Source organism: Camelus dromedarius, chromosome 34 (genome assembly GCF_036321535.1).
Source record: "Camelus dromedarius isolate mCamDro1 chromosome 34, mCamDro1.pat, whole genome shotgun sequence".
Classification (NCBI taxonomy): domain Eukaryota; kingdom Metazoa; phylum Chordata; class Mammalia; order Artiodactyla; family Camelidae; genus Camelus; species Camelus dromedarius.
The window spans coordinates 1,061,861-1,080,875 of NC_087469.1; the positions used below are offsets into that span (position 1 = coordinate 1,061,861).

At 41.9% G+C, this 19,015-nt stretch overlaps 1 protein-coding gene across 2 annotated transcripts in view; it reads left to right on the forward strand.

The window, feature by feature from the left end:
* Window positions 1-10: 10 nt before the first annotated feature.
* Window positions 11-19,015, forward strand: part of ELMOD1 (ELMO domain containing 1) — a 73,620-nt gene continuing 54,615 nt past the window's right edge. The window contains exon 1 of one of the 2 annotated variants that reach the window (XM_031443781.2): window positions 11-29. The gene's annotated coding sequence lies outside the window, so the exon portion shown is untranslated. Of the gene's footprint in view, window positions 30-419; window positions 725-19,015 lie in introns of those variants that run through there. The other variant, XM_031443782.2, reaches the window with a different exon arrangement.

Below are 19,015 nucleotides of genomic sequence, written 5' to 3' on the forward strand. Positions count from 1 at the left end.
GGGAGAGGTCCCCAGGCACAGGAAAGCAGGTGAGGGGTGGGTGTCTGGATTGGGGGAGGCACTCAGTGAGGCCGCGGAGGTGGGAGCCGAGCCTTGTGAACAATCCTCTGGGGAGGGAGTGGGGAATACCCTTGCCCTCTTATTCCGGGACTCTTCGGGAATCCCACAGACAAGTCTCCCGAGGTTCACCATCTTCCAGTCCCCGGCGCCTCCGGGGCGATGGGGGTGGGGGTGTCGACCCGGGAGCAATTAAGCTGGCCACCGCAGCCTACTCCCCGCGCTCTGCCCGGGCAGCCGAGCCCGCAGATTTAACCCTCTCCCCTCCGACTCTCCGACTCCCGCGCTGGGGGCCGCGCTCCCTCCCCCGCGGCGCGCCCGCTGCCCTGGACTGGGCATGCTCAGTGGCCGCCCGCGTTATGCTTCCAGGGAAACCTCCGCACGCCCTACGCGGGCTGCTCTCGGTCGCCTCCTCGCCGCCGGCCGCCTGGGGTCCGTCCCAGCTTGCTCCGCTCCGCGCGACCCAGATTCCTGCCCCGCCCCCGCCCCTCCCGCGCCCGCAGCCAGTGCGGCAGCCGCGGCCACCCGGGTCCAGGCTCCGCGCCGGGGACCGACCGCGTGCATCGGCGCGGCGGAGCGCGCAGCTGGGCCCCCTGGGGAGGGCGGCGATGGAGACCCGACTGCCGCGTGCCCGGACCTGCTGAGCTGCCGCGGCCGCCGAGTCCAGGTGGGGAGCGGCGCCGGGGCCCGACCCCGTGGGCGCGGAGGGGCGAGGGGCGAATGCCCTTGAGCGGGAGAGAGGTGGCGGCGAGGACTCGAGGCACCGTGCGAGCTGCGCTGCGTCTGGGGCGCCGCAGAAATGCCAGGCTTGTGGGCAGAGGGGACGGGAATGAAAGTGCACGCTACCTCGGTGCAGGCGCTCCGTGGGCACCCGGGACCAAATCTGTTCCCCTATCCTGCCCCCCAAAATTAACACCCGAAGGGCGAGTGTCGGCCTGAGAGGCTGTTTGCATCCTGGCCAGGGCGCGGGTCACCTAGCGACTGAACGCCGAGGGCTCCGGAGGAGGCACTCCTGGCGGAGGCCGAAGTGGGAGGCGGGGACGAGAGGCGGCCTGGCCTGGGCGCGTGGCCGGTCCGGGTCCTGGGGTCCCCTGCCCGGGGACTTCGGCCCCTGGGGCAGGGCAGGACTTGGGTTTGGCGGACCGCAGAGCTGGGGGTCATTCGCGCTGCAGACCCGGGGGCACCGTCTGAGGGGCGAGCGCGCGGCGCCTCCTCCTCCTGTCGGGAAACTCCTCACTTACAGAGCATCCTTCGTTCCTAGGCAGGTAGGACTGAACAGGCGAGCGGAGAGCCACGGCTGGCCGAGTATTAAAAAGCGTAACAGTGAAGTGTGGTGGTGGGGGTGTGCGGTTGTGCTTCCCACCCCCACCCCACCTCCGAGCGTGGGTGCTGGCTTCTCTTACGGTATTTCTGCTCAACCTGTAAGTGGCGAGTCCGGTAACACACCTTATGAATATTTCAGGAACGACCTCGCAGGCTCGGTTGCTTCAGATCAAGTTTAATGAATAGGTTTGTCAGCCTTTCTTGTCTGCACAGGCAGGTAGAAATTCTGTGCCTCAGCTTTCCAAATCTCATCCCTTCCCTGTACCAACTGGGAAAAAGACTCTGCTAACCCCCAGTGAGCTTTAGATTGATACTATAAATTGAGCCTGTCGTTCGGAGAGACCAGTTTTGGGCAGACGTCCAGGCATTGCTTTGCTTCTCTGCAGTGTGTGCGTGTTCCGCCGGGAGCTTGACAAACGTCCTTAACTGGAGCTGCCAAAATGGTGGAAAGCAGGTAGTGTGCTTATGTTGGGATAAACGTCTTAATTCATTATCATCTTATGACACCAGGTAGTTACAGCAGACTTAGTCGTTCTCTGCCTAGAAGTTGAATCTGAGATCGGTCTAGTTGAAATTTTGAGGAAGGCACACGCTTGTATCCCTCTGCACTGGAAGGCATTTATCTCTCTCAAATTCCTTCTGGGAATAAGAAATGAACGTCTTTTCTGTAATCACTGTGAAGAACACTGAAAGAACACATTAATTGAGGTAGGGAATTCTCAGGATTGGAACAAGCTGTAAGGCATCTTTCCTTATACTTTGGGTTTTAACTTCCATTGCACCATCGCCACTAATCAGGAAACCGACGTTCACAACAGTTCCTACTCTAAAATGGTACTCCTCTGCAGAAGAAGGCTGCTTTCTCCTCCTTTAGTGAGACAGGTGTGTCTCTAAACGACTTGTGAGGGTGTCCTCTGTTGACCAAGATTTCGAGCCTCCGAGATTTGCACAATGCTAAAAGAGGTAACTCTTCTCTTGCCAGCCCATACATGGTGAAGCCGGAGCAATTTGGTTTACAGATATTTCACAGAGGTTTTTCCAATAAGGACCCACTGCAATTACATCACCTCTGCCTGCCAGGCTGCTTCTCTCCAGACTTAGTGAAGACAGTGTGCCTCACTGTGCTTGATTAATGAAGAAAAGGAATCCCCACAAATGAAAGACTGATTTATTTCTCATATTGTGTTTTCAAAGTTAATTTCTCAAAAAATTTTAATTATTCATACATAAAGGCAAGGACTTAACTCAGGCATAGTAATACCTCTATGAGAATCAGCTCTCTAAAAGATTTAGGGCAACATTATCATATTCTTTGTGCTGAAATTACTGGTAGATGGTATTAGAAGGGAATTCTATGAAATTAGCAAAATAAGTAAAAATTTTATATAATAAACAGCATTTCCTAAAGTATGTTACTGAGATGTTCAGAAAGTAAGCCAGCTGCATTAACAGACATAAAATCTGGCTGATTGAGAAGTTTGCAGATCTTGCATGCAAACCTCCAGGTGCTCTAAAGAAGCATTCTTTGACTTCTCTGAGAATTTTGAGAGTCACTGGTAGAGCTGTCAGATGTAGCAAATAAAAATAATCTCACCACAGTTAAATTTAAATTTCAGATAAACAATGAACCACTGTGTTTGGTATAACTATGTCCCATGCACTATTTGGGACATATTTGTACTAAAATTTTTGAATTTGTTGTTCATCTGAAATTCAGTTTTGACGGGGCAGCCTGTCTTTTATCTGGCAACTGTATAGTCACTGGGGATTTCTCATTCCTCTGTTGGGGGTCACTATTTTTTGAAAAAATAAAGTGGAGCAGAAGTCATATGCTGTTCTGCAGGCAATCTGGGTCAAGCTCAGTTCTGGTTCAAGTTATTGAAAATAACTCAGGCCTGAAAGTGAGTAGTTGCAGTTCAGCACACCCCTGCTTACTAGATTTAGTGAGAGGTGCCGAAAGATACAAAGATAAGTAGGGGACTTGGCCGGTGGGAGCATAGAGCTACGTCATAAGATGTGAGACTTGCAGGGTCCACTATAGGAACCTGGGAAGGACACTGAATTCTGCTGAGCAGCTCCAGTCAGGGAGTGAGATGACCAGCAAGTTTTGACAGGTCTGGCCTTGAATGAGAGAGTGAGATCTTATCCTGGGAGGCAAGGAGGAAAGAAACTCATGGGTTTATACCTAGTAGGGGGGAGCTGGAAGTTGATGGCCTCAGTTGGAGGACAGAGAAGCCTGAGAATGAGGAAAGTGACAAGGGGATTCTAAAGGATGTTAAATAGTTGCTGATGGGAATGGAAGAGGGAGATGAAAAGGGTCCAGTGCAAGGATTTGGTAAATTCTTAGGTGAATTCATCTCACTGCGTTTTAAAAAACAGTTGGTCTGCCCTTTGACTAATACCCAAAGGGCTCCTTCATTATTCTGCTAGCATCCTGGTTTCCTCAGGTTAAAAAAAAATTGTCATCAAACAAGTCTGGAGTACAGTATGTAAAAGTTTTGTTCCTTTTATGAAAAAGACAATACTTAAATGTAATATTTGAGATGCTCATCAATATTGAGTAGCTTTGGCACAAATTCCTGAAATAAGCAGATGTTTTGGTTTTAACAAATCTGTTGCTTCAAATAGGAAACGACAGTAAATTGCAATCATTTTCTGATTTAGTCCAGTTATCTTTAAGGAAGCAGATTCTGATGATGGAAGGAATGTAGATTTTACAGAAATAGCACTATGAGAAAATGACCATATGCTTGTAGTACCAGCGAGTACCTATTAAGAATGTTCCAAATGCAATTAATTCCAAAAAAACAGCACACCACTTACGTTTGTGTTATTGAAGACCCAGCGGTACTTTCACTATTGGGGTCAGCATAGGAATTTTCCAGGGAAATTGAACATCAAACCACTGCAGTCCATGTAGAGAACAGAAAAATCTTCATTTTCTGAAGATTTCAACTTGCCAATCTCAAGCAAGCGTTGTTGGCGTGCCATTGTACATTGTACTTTTGTGAGCAAATCTAGTTATCTCTAGGGACCATCTTCAGAAAAGCCGCATATGTTTGAGTATCCATGTGTATGGTTAAATTTCTACTTCCTGTTTTACTATAAGTTCTTTAAAAAAAATTGGGAGGGGTAGTTAGGTTTATTTATTTAAGTTCTTGAAATCATAAGAATTACTCTATGCTAAAATGTACAATGAAGCAGTTAATTAGTGTCTTTCTTATCGAATGATTATTCCTTAGAATAGAGCAGAAAACAGCTTTCTTTCAGGTATTTGTACTGTTCCTCTTTGTAGTGTCTGCCAAATATGTCCTATCTTATAGTTCTGATAGTATATGAGAAAAAAAGTGATCAAGGACATCCTGAAGTTGCTAAAATCTCAAGGCAGTTAGACCACAGTTTCTATTTTCAGCGAGATTTCACGTGGATGTGACTTATTAAGAAAACCTTACTGCAGTGGTCTCTAATGACAGCTCATGTGGACTGGCACCCAGAGAGAGCTTTGACAGTGTGCTCAATTCACATTCTAAGTCCTCAGTAAATACTCTGAATTTAAAGAACCCGAAGACAGTATGTTCTTGCGTCCTGGGAGCCTTTAACCTGCCGGCTCACTTACGCTGACCACAAGCAAGTCTTATTTTAAACATCAGTTTCTGTGCTGTGAAGTGGAAGATATGGCATATTTAAAAAGAGAATATTGTGTCAACTCCAATCATCTATGTGTATAAAATAAACATTAACTGTTGCTACTGTTTTAAGGGAAGAACAACTTCATTCTCAACGTAATTAGACAATCTGTATATTGTCTGTGTACTCTCTGTGGTGTTTCAGAAGACATCAAAATAATTCACAATTTGCTGTGTTTGACTTTTCGCGATTTCGGTACAAAGCAAGATGATTGTGGTAAATGCTTAAGGAGAGCTTATTAAGCCCTTTTTAAAAATCAGCCTCAAGCAAGCTAATGACTGCAGATTCAAAGTTTTTTACGTAGCAGTTAAACGTGGTTTCCATTTGAATTATTGGGATCATTGGGTTTGAATTATTGGGTAATTACAATGCTTGGTTTAAGCGCTTACTTTAGCCACTGTTACTCTCCTTCCTATTTCTCTTGTACAAGTAGACTGTGAAATCTGCCATATGTTTTGAAGCTTTCATTCACAATGAAACTAATAATTTATTTATCCCACAGCTGCTTTTTGGTTTAGCAGATATCACCAATGATATCATAAGCTCTGTTCCCTAAATTTTTTTACGTTACCATTTGGCATTAGAAATATTTTAAGTGTGAATCAATCTCTGGAATGAATGTACTATACAAGTACATTTCTTCCTTTTCCTTCAGAAGAAGAATAAGAATGCTGTACCCTTCAGTATTTGGAAGCCAGATTTTCTGAAGATTCTATATTTCAATAGAACACTGACATTTTAATTTTGGGTTTTCTTTGGTCTTAGAATCCATTTAAATTAGCAGAAAACCTAATAGTTTTTAATTGAGAAGTTTAATCATACATTCTTTAAAATGGTGTACAGTTTTAATGAAAATATATATTCACATCATTAGTCATAACAATTGTAAATATATACACCCAATATAGGACCACATAAATACATAATTTTGAAAGCCTGTATTAAAATACCTAACATAGAATTTTGATTTTCATGTTTTGTCTCATGTTTAATGTGTAGGTAGCTCAATATGTGAACCAGTGCATGAAAATCAAGACTTACAGAACAGAAGGATTGGGTTATAGTTATTGTTCTCTAAAAAGTTCTGCGTTGTATCAAATATTTCTTCTATTATTCCTTTAAATTATAGATAACGTGGAGTATTGAAAATAGAGCTAGACTCATCAAATTTTTACATGTACACAATCCTTCTGGGACACATCTATCAACTAGCCTCTTGAGTAATCACTGTGGGTGAGATGCGGAAATGAGATCTGGGATGTGATCTAATAGGTGGGTTGATCGGCTGTAACCAAAGAATGTTTATAGGCGTGAAAGCCGCCTAGAAGGTGGTTTCTGTTAGCCTGCTTCAGAGCTCTTCCCTTGACCCTGACATACATTTCTACAATTTTATCAATGATTCAGATACTCTTAGACCATACACATATCAGGTTTGCTGATAGCAAAGCTCCAAGAACAAGTAAATTTGGATGACAGTCAGGATTAAACTCATAGCCCTCAGCCCAGAGCAAGAGCTGAAACTAAGGTTATATTGAAAGTGAATAGATGTTGGCTTCCTTTAGTTTCTAAAATTAGTTTTCTCAGGACGAGGAGTGGAAGTCCTACTTTAACAACAGTTTGAGTTGTAAAAATTAGCTTTAGTTCACTTGAGTATTAACCAACAATACAGAAGAAATTAATGCCTTCTTTGGTTGGGATTCACAGGGCCCATATCAAAAAGGTTGGAAACTGACACTATAACATACTATACTGAAAGTGAAGCATCTTGGGCCCCCTCTCAGGGATGTAATAAGAGAGAGTGCCTGGCTTATGTGAGTCTGGGTGGGACGTTGGCTCACATGACCTTAAAAGCACCTCCTAAATCTGATTATGCAGTTTCAGTTGAGTTCCCAGGCACTTATACATGAATCTGCCAACGTCTGATTCAGCTTAGTAACATTTATGTAGCATATAACTATTGTACGTCTTTCCTTGATTAATAATGAATATCTATCCGTATTCTTTTCTCCTTAAGGGTTATTCCCTAGATAATTAATCAATCATCACTTAAAATAAGTACATCTACTCTGTGACCACCACTTAGATATTCTTTACTTACAGATCACACTTGAAGTTCTTAGTTCAAAATGGTACATGTTTTGGCGGGGACGGTATAGCTCAATGGTAGAGCATGTGCCTAGCATGCATGAGGTCCTGGGTTCAATCCCCACTACCTCCATTAAATACATACATAAATAAACCTAATTGCCTCCTCCCCCCAAAATAAGTATTTTGAATAGCCTCAAAGTAGGCATGTGTCTACATGTCCTAAAATAAAATTGCACAGTACATCTAACTAAATTAGACAAAAACAAAAGGCAGACGTTGTGTTCACTCAGTGTGCTCTGTGTGTACTCTGTTAGTCTGCACTGTGTTTTGGCTTTCAAAGGTATTTGTTTATAGTGTAGCGTGGACACCTGTCATTACTCTTGAGCACTGCTATCTGGACCCCTTTCTCACATTGATGGGGTTCACCCATGTTATGACACAGAGCCCACTTCTCACCATAGAAGTTAAAAGTGCCAGATGCTTCCTTTCCCAGACATCTGTGCATCATAGATGCGGACCCAGACTCTGCCCCAGTGGCAGACGTTTCGGTTGGCAACACGCTTGACCCGTGCAGGGGCGTCAGAAGAGCCAGCTCCGGAGTCTGGACCTGGTGGGGGCAATGGAGGTATCTTTCCTGGGCTGGTTCTGTGTCGTCATTCTAAGCGTTATTTTTGACTACGTAACCTCTAAACCCAGTTCTCTAGTTCTCCTTGAGATTCTGTGGGTGACCTTCACAACAAATCCCTTCTCTGCTAAAACAGGCAAAGCTGGTTTCTGTTCCTTGTGATAATAAACCCTGGCTGGTACGGGGCACAAGTCCGTGCTTATATTGGCGTATGAGGCAGTCACTGGGACCTTTTGAGTACAAAGCACTCTGAAAGGCATGAAAGGAGATACTCATTCATTCTCTGAGTACTTCTGGAACAAGCCACCTTGCTTAGCATTTGTCGGAAGGAGAGGCACCAAGAAGTGGTATTTTCAAATCAGTATCACGAGGACACATAGGAGAAGGTAGGAATGCTACTGTGCAGGCAGATACTCTGCAATTCTGCTGATTCTCAAGATGGATTAAGTAGGGGGATGAAGGGTTGGGATAAGAAGAGATGCTTTGAGGGGAACCTACTGTGTTTCATCAATTCCAAGAGTCAAATTGTTTTCTTCATCTTAACATTTATGAAATTAGGAAACATTGTTAGAGTGTGTGATGTTTTAATTGCCAGTTTTTTTTCCTCAACCCATCTACCACATCTCACTGAATCTAAGATGTCACTGTTAAATTTTTTACCATTAAGAAAAAAGCTCAGTAAGTAATTACTAAAACATGATGATACCGAACACCATACTGGGGGCTCTAGAGTAGAGGATTTAAAGAGAACCGAAGATACTTAAGTCAGTCATGGAAATGTGTGAGTTAAAGACCAAATTCCTTTTCATTGTTCTTGTAGTCTGCCAAAGCTGTTAAAAGAATAATAGGTTCACCTCTGCCTTCTGTTATGAACATATTAAGGTGATCATCTAGCCTTGCCTGGCTGTAAAATATGCCTGGTATACTTAGAGTGATTCTCAGCTTTGTGGACGGCTCCCTTTTTTTGATAACTTTTTTATTTGGGAAATTTCAAATATACACGACAGTAGACAGAATAACATAATCGATCACAGTATTAAACAATCATCAACTCATGATCAATGCTGTTTGATTTCTAGCCCTACTTTCTATCCACCCCATTTTATTTTGAAGCAAATCCCAGCAACCATACCACACCACTTGTAAATATTTCAGTATATATCTCTAAAATATATACTCACAATATCATTATCACATTCCTGGAATAAAATCTATAGCTTATAGCACTTTTTTAATAAGCAAAATTTGCATTTATTTTAATTAAGTTTTAAGCTCCTTTTTAAGGGGGAGTTTTTAAAAAGAAACCAGATGAGATATACTTCAGTGTCTACTGATTTCTCTTTTAAGAAATTTACATGATGCTGGTAGGACGTATCACAGCCCTGCAATAACATCTATCTCAATTTTCCATTTTGCAGCTTGCTTTTTCTTTTTCTTTTTTTTTTTCTAACATTTTCTATTGAGTTATAGTCAGTTTACAATGTTGTATCAATTTCCAGTGTAGAGCACAATTTTTCAGTTATACATGAACATACATATATTCATTGTCACATTTTTTTTCACTGTGAGCTACCACAAGATCTTGTATATATTTCCCTGTGCTATACAGTATAATCTTGTTTATCTATTCTACATTTGCCTGTCAATATCTACAAATTTTGAACTCCTGGTCTGTCCTTTCCCACCCCCTGCCCCCTTGGCAACCACAAGTTTGTATTTTATGTCTATGAGTCAGGTTCTGTTTTGTGTTTATGTTTTTGTTTTTTTTTTTAAGATTCCACATATGAGCGATCTCATATGATATTTTTCTTTCTCTTTCTGGCTTACTTCACTTTGAATGACATTCTCCAGGGACATCCATGTTGCTGCAAATGGCATTATGTTGTTGGTTTTTATGGCTGAATAGCATTCCATTGTATAAATATACCACTTCTTCTTTATCCAGTCATCTGTTGATGGACATTTAGGCTGTTTCCATGTCTTGGCTATTGTAAATAGTGCTGCTATGAACATTGGGGTGCAGGTGTCTTTTTGAAGTAGGGTTCCTTCTGGACATATGCCCAGGAGCGGGATTCCTGGGTCATAAGGTAAGTCTATTCCTAGTCTTTTGAGGACTCTCCATACTGTTTTCCACAGTGGCTGTGCCAAACTGCATTCCCACCAGCAGTGTAGGAGGGTTCCCAGCTTTCTTTTGAATATAATCTCTAGTTGAGGATTTGTTAAAGAATATACTGTTGTCCTTGTCATTTCCAAAGCAACCTTTAGAAAAATCAAATCTATATTATTTTTAGTTGCAAAAGGAGGATTCATAATTACTATGTCAGATGACTTTGACATTCTGCTGGATAATAAGCACACATCACATTGAACCATGTCACCCTGTGCCAACTCAGGCTCTTCGACTTGCCTATTAAATATTTCTCTTGCATCTTCACCTGTGTTGGATCCAACAAACAACCTGCAGTGTGTTCTGAAGTAACCTGGGCTTTTTGACTTTATCTACCTGATGCCGGCGATGCTCTAGTTCCTTGAAACTTACTTTCTTCTTTTTCTGTTTTTTTAAAATGTGGGTTCACAGGGTTTAAGGAGACTAGACCTCACAAGGCTGGAAGCACTACCCTATGTGTGTCATCTCATTTAAAGTTAATTTTTTGTTTCTATCAAAATAATACTTATGTGTCATTTCAAACATCATATAATTATACAACATTAGAATGAAAAATAGCAGACCAGTGGCCAAGTCCATCTCCATGCCAGGTTTGCTTCTCAGGAACACTCTCTAATTCTTTCAGCTGTTTCTTCTGGTGTGTTCCACCTTACTTCTAAGTAATCTGTTAATATTGCTATTTCTTAATATTTAAAAGTATCAGATCTACTGATTTTCTACTACAGAATGAAGATTTGACTTTCATACCTAACCTCTCTCTTGTATGTATTGACTTCTCTTTCCTCAGTTCTCCCATTATTTTTTTAAAATTTTAATCTGTGGGCAATGTAAATTTCATTTCATTTTATTTTTTTATTGAAGTATAGTCACTTACAATGTGTCGGTTTCTGGTGTATAGCGTGATGTCCCACCAGAAACTGACACGTCATAACTGACTATACTCCCATTATTTTTAGTTAGGGGAGATCCACGTGTGTTTTGGTGTGGATGATCTTCTGAGGGGTAAATCTCCAATAATCCGAGGATCAGTATTCTGGCTGCCTTTGTTCTGGGAGTTGGGTAGGAGAAGAAGGCCGGATAAATCTCGCATTTATCATGCAGACTTTCATTTAACCTCCTGGTATTCAATACGACAGCTCAGTCTTGTTTCCTTGTTTACCGAGATTCAGAACCTCTGTACCTCAGCCTCTTCAAGAGGGGTACGCCTGCTTTCATAGGGCGGGGAAGGAGCTCTAGGCCCTGACTAACTCTTATGAAAACTTTCAGCCAGGTCTCCTGTGTTGAGTTCGTTTTGCATTCCCACCTTTAGAAGTGCTAGGCATCCCTTAGTCCTGAACGTGACCGAGATTCTGTGCTCTGAATTGTAGTGCCTTCGGCTCACTTCCCTCACTGCGGGCTTAGTCCGTTCGGCTAAGTCAGTTACCACCTGTCCATCTCTTTCTCAGCTTCCGGAGCTCTGCCGACAGCTCCCATGCTCTCCTGTTGCCCTTAGCCTTACGGAATTTTGCCTTTTTGCTTTCTTTCTTCTCATGTTGGTGGGATTACATGTGTTTTATTTGTCACTTTCAAATGGAAGTCCATGACAAGTTTTAAGGGCACACTTAAAAGGAGTTAAAGGTGTAAAATAATGTGAATGCATCAGCAGTAATTACAGTGGATTGATGAGTGCTTAGGGTCTCACGTTGCCTGTGTAAACTTCTTTATTTACCATTCGTGTTTCTCCTAATTCATAGTAAATTTTAATACTCTCTTAACCTAGTCCTAGCACCGTCTTAGCAAAACAGTCTACTTAACACATGGTACTATAAATAATATGCACCCCCAGTTGTTCAAAGAAAGAATTTCACACAATTAATGATCAATTTGTCACACATCTGTGAAGAGTCCATAAAGCTGACGCGTTGGTTAGGATCCCTTGTCTAGTGTGGTCTGGTTCTGTCTGACATGACTGAAGTGAATTTTCGTCGGAGACGCTCAGAGCTTCTATATTGACTTCGGAAAGGGCACTAGATTCCATGCAAGAGATCTGCTAGATTTCCCATTCCTTGTGGGCAAAGCCTGTATGATTAATTTTGTGTCTCTAGTCCTTAGAAAGAACTGAACATAGTAGGTACACGATAAAGTTTATTGACCAGAGTTAAGAGCCGAGACCTTTTCCTACCAATGGGCTCTCTGGCCTTGGATAAGTCATTTGTTGGATTTGTTTGAGGCCCCCCCAAGAGGGAAGGTCACTTGGGAAAGGTATAGAGGAAGAAAAGAGTGGAGAACGGGACATTGGGGAACAGTTACACTTAAAAGGCAGGCAGAGGAGGAATGGGAGACAGATGCAAAACCAGGAGGACGTGGAAACAATGGAAGCCAAAAACAGGCCTTTCAAGAAGCAGCATCACGTGAAATCACATCAAGTAATGTAAGGGTAGGAAAACGGAGCTTGGACTGGACCATGCTTTACTTTCAGCCAAGCATTTATGCGCTCACTCCCTCACTCTTTGTGTAGATAGGTGTTTGTCTCTTGTGAGATGTTTATGGTCGCAGCGGTCTTTGTAGTATAAGAAAGTTGTGTTGAGCCCTGTGTTTGGGTAAGGATGTGACTGGAAGGATTGTGACAGGGGAAGGGAACCAGGGCCCAGAGAGACTATGCAGTGAGGAGCTGGGAGGACCTCCATGAGGCTAAGCAGGACGTGAGTTGCTCAGATGGAATCAACCTATAACATAATATAGAATTGCTTAATCAACCTGGCTTAACCTGAATAGGAATGTTTGAGTCAGAAAACGGGAATCCTCTAGTGGGATTTGCTGCAGGTCTTCCGGGTTCTTTGTCATCAACCAGTGGATTCTTCTGAAGAGACATCATGGCCTGGAATTTAGAAATAAATAGTTTTCAGTCTTACTGTATTTCATCACTTCTAAGATTTTTCCCCCCACCTCACTGAAATTGGGCTGCGTCATGATTTAATTAGCAGCATTTTATTTTTCCTTAAGGACGCATGACATAACGGTGCACCTCACCATCGATGGCACTGATGCCAGTACCACTGGAAAGAACCAGGCAATACTCGTTCAGCAAACATCGGTCAAGTCATGCATATCACATCATAGCTCTAGAATGAGTTCAAAACTATTTTTAAAATTTGTTTTACAGCACAAGTTGTTGTAGAAGCCCCATCTAAATGGTCTACTTCTCATAAGCATTCTCAGAAGAATTCTGTTCTCTCTGCGGTCAGGTTCAGCAGTAGCCTTAGAAGCAAGGTACCCTGTTTGCCTCCAGGTCCCTGGAAATGTCCAAGTTTGCCTGGACTTTTCTGTCAAATGTTTTTAGACAGATGCCCTCACTGCGTTCTCATTATATTAAAGTTGAAATTTTGCAAAAAGCATCAGTGGACTGACAAAATCATATCCATTTAGTTTTTATGCATACATAAGTTTACCATTCTATTGTGGTTTTATGCATACATAAGTTTACCATTTTATTGTGATTTTATTTAGAAATTTAACTTCTAAAACTAAAGAATTTCTAAAACTGAAACTATTGTATAGTGAAAAATGTACAAAATCTAGACTGAGTATTTTTGTGGAAAAATGGGTTCATATTAGATTTTGTAATTTCCTTATTCTTTTGTAGATTAAAGACAGGTTTCATCAATCCTGCTCCGCCCGCCCCTTTGCTCTCTCCATGAAAGCGGGAGATGGATGTAGGCGACCAAAATGAAAGCCAGAAAATCACTGTACTTCTAAAGCAGAGCATAAATATATCTGCAGGCAGTTCTGAATTCTGTGGCTGGCATGGCCTCCATTGTTATAAATCACAAAAATAAACCCTGGATGAATGTTTTATTCCTGAACAAGGAAAAAAGTGTCTTAGGTGTCATTTTAGTGAGTATCAGCAGAGCTTTTTTTCAAGCTAATCATCAGAGGAGGAGGAAAGGAAAGTTCTGGAATGTGGCCTTAGGGAGATTATTACACATGAGCATTATACGGCTAACGCGAGGTGCCGGACAGCGTGTGTGAGATGTGAATGCAGAATCTGAAAGATTTTCCAGTTCTCTTGAATAGTAAATTTCCATATTGCTTCCCCTCTGGCCTCATGTGCATACCTATATTAAGTAAAAATTTGCATTTTATGCATGTTTCAGATGCTCATAAATAGCCTTAGAGAATTTTCTTTTCTTTCTCCTCTGCTCATATCCCCTTCTCTTCCCTTCTCTTTTCACATGGTAAGTCCGACTGCAGGACATTCTTTGAAGACTGAGTTCCTCGTCTGTCTCTGGCTCCCTTGCACTGACACCGTGTTTCTTAGGACTTGACAAAATAAGGAGCTTGATGCAAACTTAACCATTTTCTGAATTTGCTAATTGAGAACCTACTGATTTGCGTAATTTGAACCTGATACTTGACCCACCTGATCTAAAAAGAGTGACCTCCTTGTTCTGTTTTGTGGGTGGGCTCAGCCAGAGCCCCGCACCTCACACTGCAGGTGACTTAACCGGCTCCTCCTCCCCCGCAAACCACCCGCGCCGCGCCGTTGCCTGATGTGCCCACAGAGACGCGCTTCCTGCTGAGAGGTCAGGCTTGTTTTGGAGAACTTTCTCAAGTTCTTGAAAACCATCCACAGGCATGCAAACACACAGAGCATAATAGAGAATTCATGGGACCTATGAGTTGAATTAATTGCATCCTAAAACTACCTTGGCTTCAATTATCTTCTCTGTAAATTTTGGCCTTTATCAAAATTGTTGCTTTTCTCTTTCATTTTGCCATTTCTACCCAGATATAGCTGTTGCTGGAGAAAGGGTGGGGAAAGAGAGGCCTGTATCTGTTTCCGGAAGAGTTGCAAATCTCTGCCCGCCTGACTGATTTAGGGATGTCACCATTGTGATTTCATTTGACTCTGGCAGGGCATGAGTACATATTGTGAGAGCGTTCAGTGGGGAGACTGACATTTCCACATGGGCTGAGCTCCTTTACTTGAAGTTTATCATTGTCATCAGGAAATTTTTTTCAATTACTTTTAGTAAATACTTAAAGTGACATAGAATAATGAAGATGCTAGATAAATGGAATTGAACTGAGTTGGTGGCCATGGGCTTTCCTCTGATACCCAGAGCAGCTTTGGCTCAATCATCCTCTTAGGGGAGAAAACTATACAAGTTTTTATTTATGAATCTTATGGTTTAACACGTCATTGTTTTCATTCTTCTTTCACTAGAAATGGGAATACTGGTTCAAACAGCGGACATTAAAGTAGTGACACATAATGTCGATATTGCTAATCTTGAATTTACCATGGTAAATGTGTGGGCTCACCCCTCCCTCAGCTGCTAAATGGATTTTTTTTTTTCACTGCTTCTAAAAAAATGCAGCCCAAACTTTCTCTTTAATCTAGATTCTGGGGGAGGGGCAGCAGAATGTGTTTTCATCTTCTGATTGTTAATTTCAGTAAGTTGTATTTTGAGGTTGACCCACTTGATTGGTTTTTTTCTCCTGGAAGTGTTGTAACATGAAAAGACAACAATAAGAAGCAAAAAAAAAAAAAAAAAAAAAAAAAAAAACCCCAAAACCAACCAACCAAACAATAAGAAGCTATTAGGGAAATCTAAAGGAGAATGGAATTTATCTTGCTTTTTGATGAATACAAGAAAACTCATTCAAGTTAGTATATATCTCCTAGGTAGATTTGGAATATTTTACCACCCATTAGATATATTTTATGTATAGTAAAAAAAAAAAAGGCAAAGTGAATATTTTCATCTACAAAAGGGGGAAAGGTGTATGTATTATGAGAACTAACACATGTGGAGGTAGACTGAAAGCAGGACAAGGGGAGACGTTGACTTGAAGACCCCGTCATGATGACCAGTGACTCAAAGGACAATCTGGGGAGAATGAAATCACCGCACAAACAGCACAGTGGAGCAGGAGCCTGAATTTCATTACGTTTTCTACACCCAAGGGAACACTACATGTACATGGGGGGAGGTATTTTTATTATGTTATTTCAGAATAATGCTGCCAATGATTCATATATTCTAGGAAATGTGGCCTCAAGAAAGAAAACAAAATTCATCCTTTTTTGGCTCTGTTGTATAATTTCTTCCCATAAAACTTGCTTTATAAACCTTTCAGCTTAATAGTACGTTTGCTTCAAGAAAGGAAAGAGGTTAATTATTCAAAAATCCCCCCGCTGGCTTCCAGAGGAACATGAGTTCTGAGGGGCAGGTAGACAGCCAGGCCTTGATTATTCCCAGCTCTGCAGTTTTGTCTGAATTGAATACACACCCTTATGTCAATCCAGAACGTTACCTCAGTGTTTTCCAGAGGCAGCACAGGAGAGTGATTAATAGCAATGCCTTAGGAGCCAGGCTGTGGGGATTTGAGTCCCAGCTCTGCCAGTATTAGCTGTGTGACCTCGAAAGGTTGCTTAACCTCTCTGTGCTGCAATTTTCTCAGCTGTAAAATGGGAATAATGACTATTATTCATTTCATAGGATGACTATTCAGTAAGTTAATATAAATAAAGCTCCTAGAATGTTCCCTGGCATAAGGTAAGCACTTTGAAAATGTTAGCTATTATTCACAAAACCTTAAGCTGAGATTTAGTCTTTTAAATTAAATTTTTATTTTGAAATGTTCTCTATGACAATGTTAAAAATAGGTGTAATCCCAAGTTAGGCAAATTATACCAGTGGAACAATATTTACTTTGTGGGTTGTCTTTTATCTATGTATAAACATTGTGGGTCCACAAGCATTTTGGTCGTTACAGGGGATACAGTCAGTTAGAATCTGAAGGACTACATAGAAAGGAGCTTTTTTCATCTCATGTAGGGATTAAGATTTTAAAGAAAGGAGTTCTGCTCCGTGTCGTTGAGTCTCTCCTTCCCTGGGATGCTCAACAGACGGATGGGCTTCTGAAAGGTAGGGTCACCCGGTGATACTTTACAAAGAGCCTCAGGGGGCTTCTTGCTCATAGGAGGCAGGGCAGGTTCTTTGATGCCAAGTGAGAGGATGAATTTTCAGAAGCAGCAGACCAGTCCTTGCTGCCCCTTTCCTCCCAGTTGGGAAAAGAAAAAATACAAGGAGCGCAAAGCCCCGCACACAGCACTGAAGTGTCAATTGATCTCTGGAGGTGTTTGATCCATCAAGTGCAGTCATTTGATCCTTCCCTTCAGAACAGGTCAGGGCACTATCCCTGCACACATGGAGAGGAATTACTACAGGTGAGGAGAAGGGAGGGGTCAGGGAACCCAGGATTATGACTATATTCTTTATTTTGGTTTTAAATACCCGCAGGGTTTTTTTTCCTTCCAGTGGGGCATTTTTAGTGTGTTTTATTAATGTGGTTATTGAATAGCGCTGTTGGAGAAGTACATTTCTCTAGAAGGATGCAGAGTTCATTTCCACAAATCTGCATTGAGCACTCAGTGTTCCAGGCACTGTGTCAGGCCCTGGGGCTTCCCTGGTGCCCTGGAGGAGCGTGTAGTCCAGAGGGGAAAGAAACATGACGTAGATCATTTCAGAACAATAGGAGAGATTTAAAATATAGCACATAATTCCGATATCCACCCTGGATTAAAAACCCTTCTAGAGAGGAAGCTACAGGGAAGGGACGGCACCCAGAGCAGTTTCCACGTTTCCCTTGTGCAGTGAAACAGGTGGCTTTGGAGCTACCGTCTGTCTAAAAAAGGGTGAATTTGATGTAAGTAATACCTCAATAAATCTGAATTCAACAAAAAGTTAATACATATCAGCATTTTTCAATTAGTGAGACAGATACAAACAAGGCAACATGAAATTTCATCAAGTTAAAGTCGACAGGCTGGTGTGCAGAATACTTGAGAAATCTATCAGGGCTACCATTTTCTTAGGGTGCTGTGCAAACAAAAAGCAAACTCAGATTCTCCCTGAGCTTAGGCCCTGCCCAGCCATTTGAGCAAAACTGCTTTGGCCTACAGAGGAGTAGGTCAGCTCAGTGCTGCTCGTGGAAAAGAGGTTCAAAGGATCTTCCTTATCAGTCATGGCGCAGAGTATCATATGGTGCACACCAACTATGATTTGTTCCGTATTCTTTTATGCAGATTTTCTAGTTAATAGTGATTAGGCCATTAACAAGTGTGCCTTCTTTAAAACAAAGCTACATTTCAAAAATGAAGTAAGCAGTAATTCTTTTTGCTTTTCTACAGAAAACATTTACAGGAGTTATTTAATGAATACCCAATGAGCTGTGAGTTAAATGGCCTTTTGCAAAGGCTTCCTTTTACACCCAAACCCATTTTTGGTGGCTCCTCTTTGGGGGATGGATAATTAGAACTAATCATTATTTTCCTTCCCTGCACTTGTCCCACCCAACCAGCAAGTCCAGTTGATTCTTCCTTCAAAGTGTTTTTCACCTCTGTTCACTTCTCTTCGTCACCACGGTCAGTGCCCCAGTTCAGGTCACAACTTGCTGGAATTTATCTGAACAGTCCCTAAGTGATTCCTCACCTGACAAAATGATCCTTTACCCTAGAGGAGGAAATAATAAAAATGAGAAAATAAAAATACTAGAAATGAATACCAATATGGTCAGATCCATGTATATCCACACTCCCACTTGACCCTGCAAATTCAAAATGCACCGAAGACGTCCAAATACTCCAAGACCCCAAATCTGATCTCCAGAATCCCCTATATTAGGGCAAGATTCCACTGTCTACCTAGTTGTCAGACATAAACATGGGCATAATTGTTTGATTGTTTGATTATGCCCTCCCTCCTCCTTTTCCTTCACTGCCACCCCCCAATCAATCAGTTAACACAAGTCCTATTGATTTTCCCTTCTAAATATCTCTCAAATCCATCACACTCTGTCGCTGTCTATTGCCTTATCCTGCCATTGCTATGTTTGCCTAGATGATCGTAATAACCTTATAAATGATGCTGCTGCCTATAATTTCACCGCAGTCTAATTTATTCTCCATACTACAGTCAGAGTACATTTTTAAAACTAGAACTCTGATCATGTCACATCTCAGTTTATAACTTTCACTAGTTCCTCACTGGTCATGGGATAAGGTTCAAAATCTTTAATAC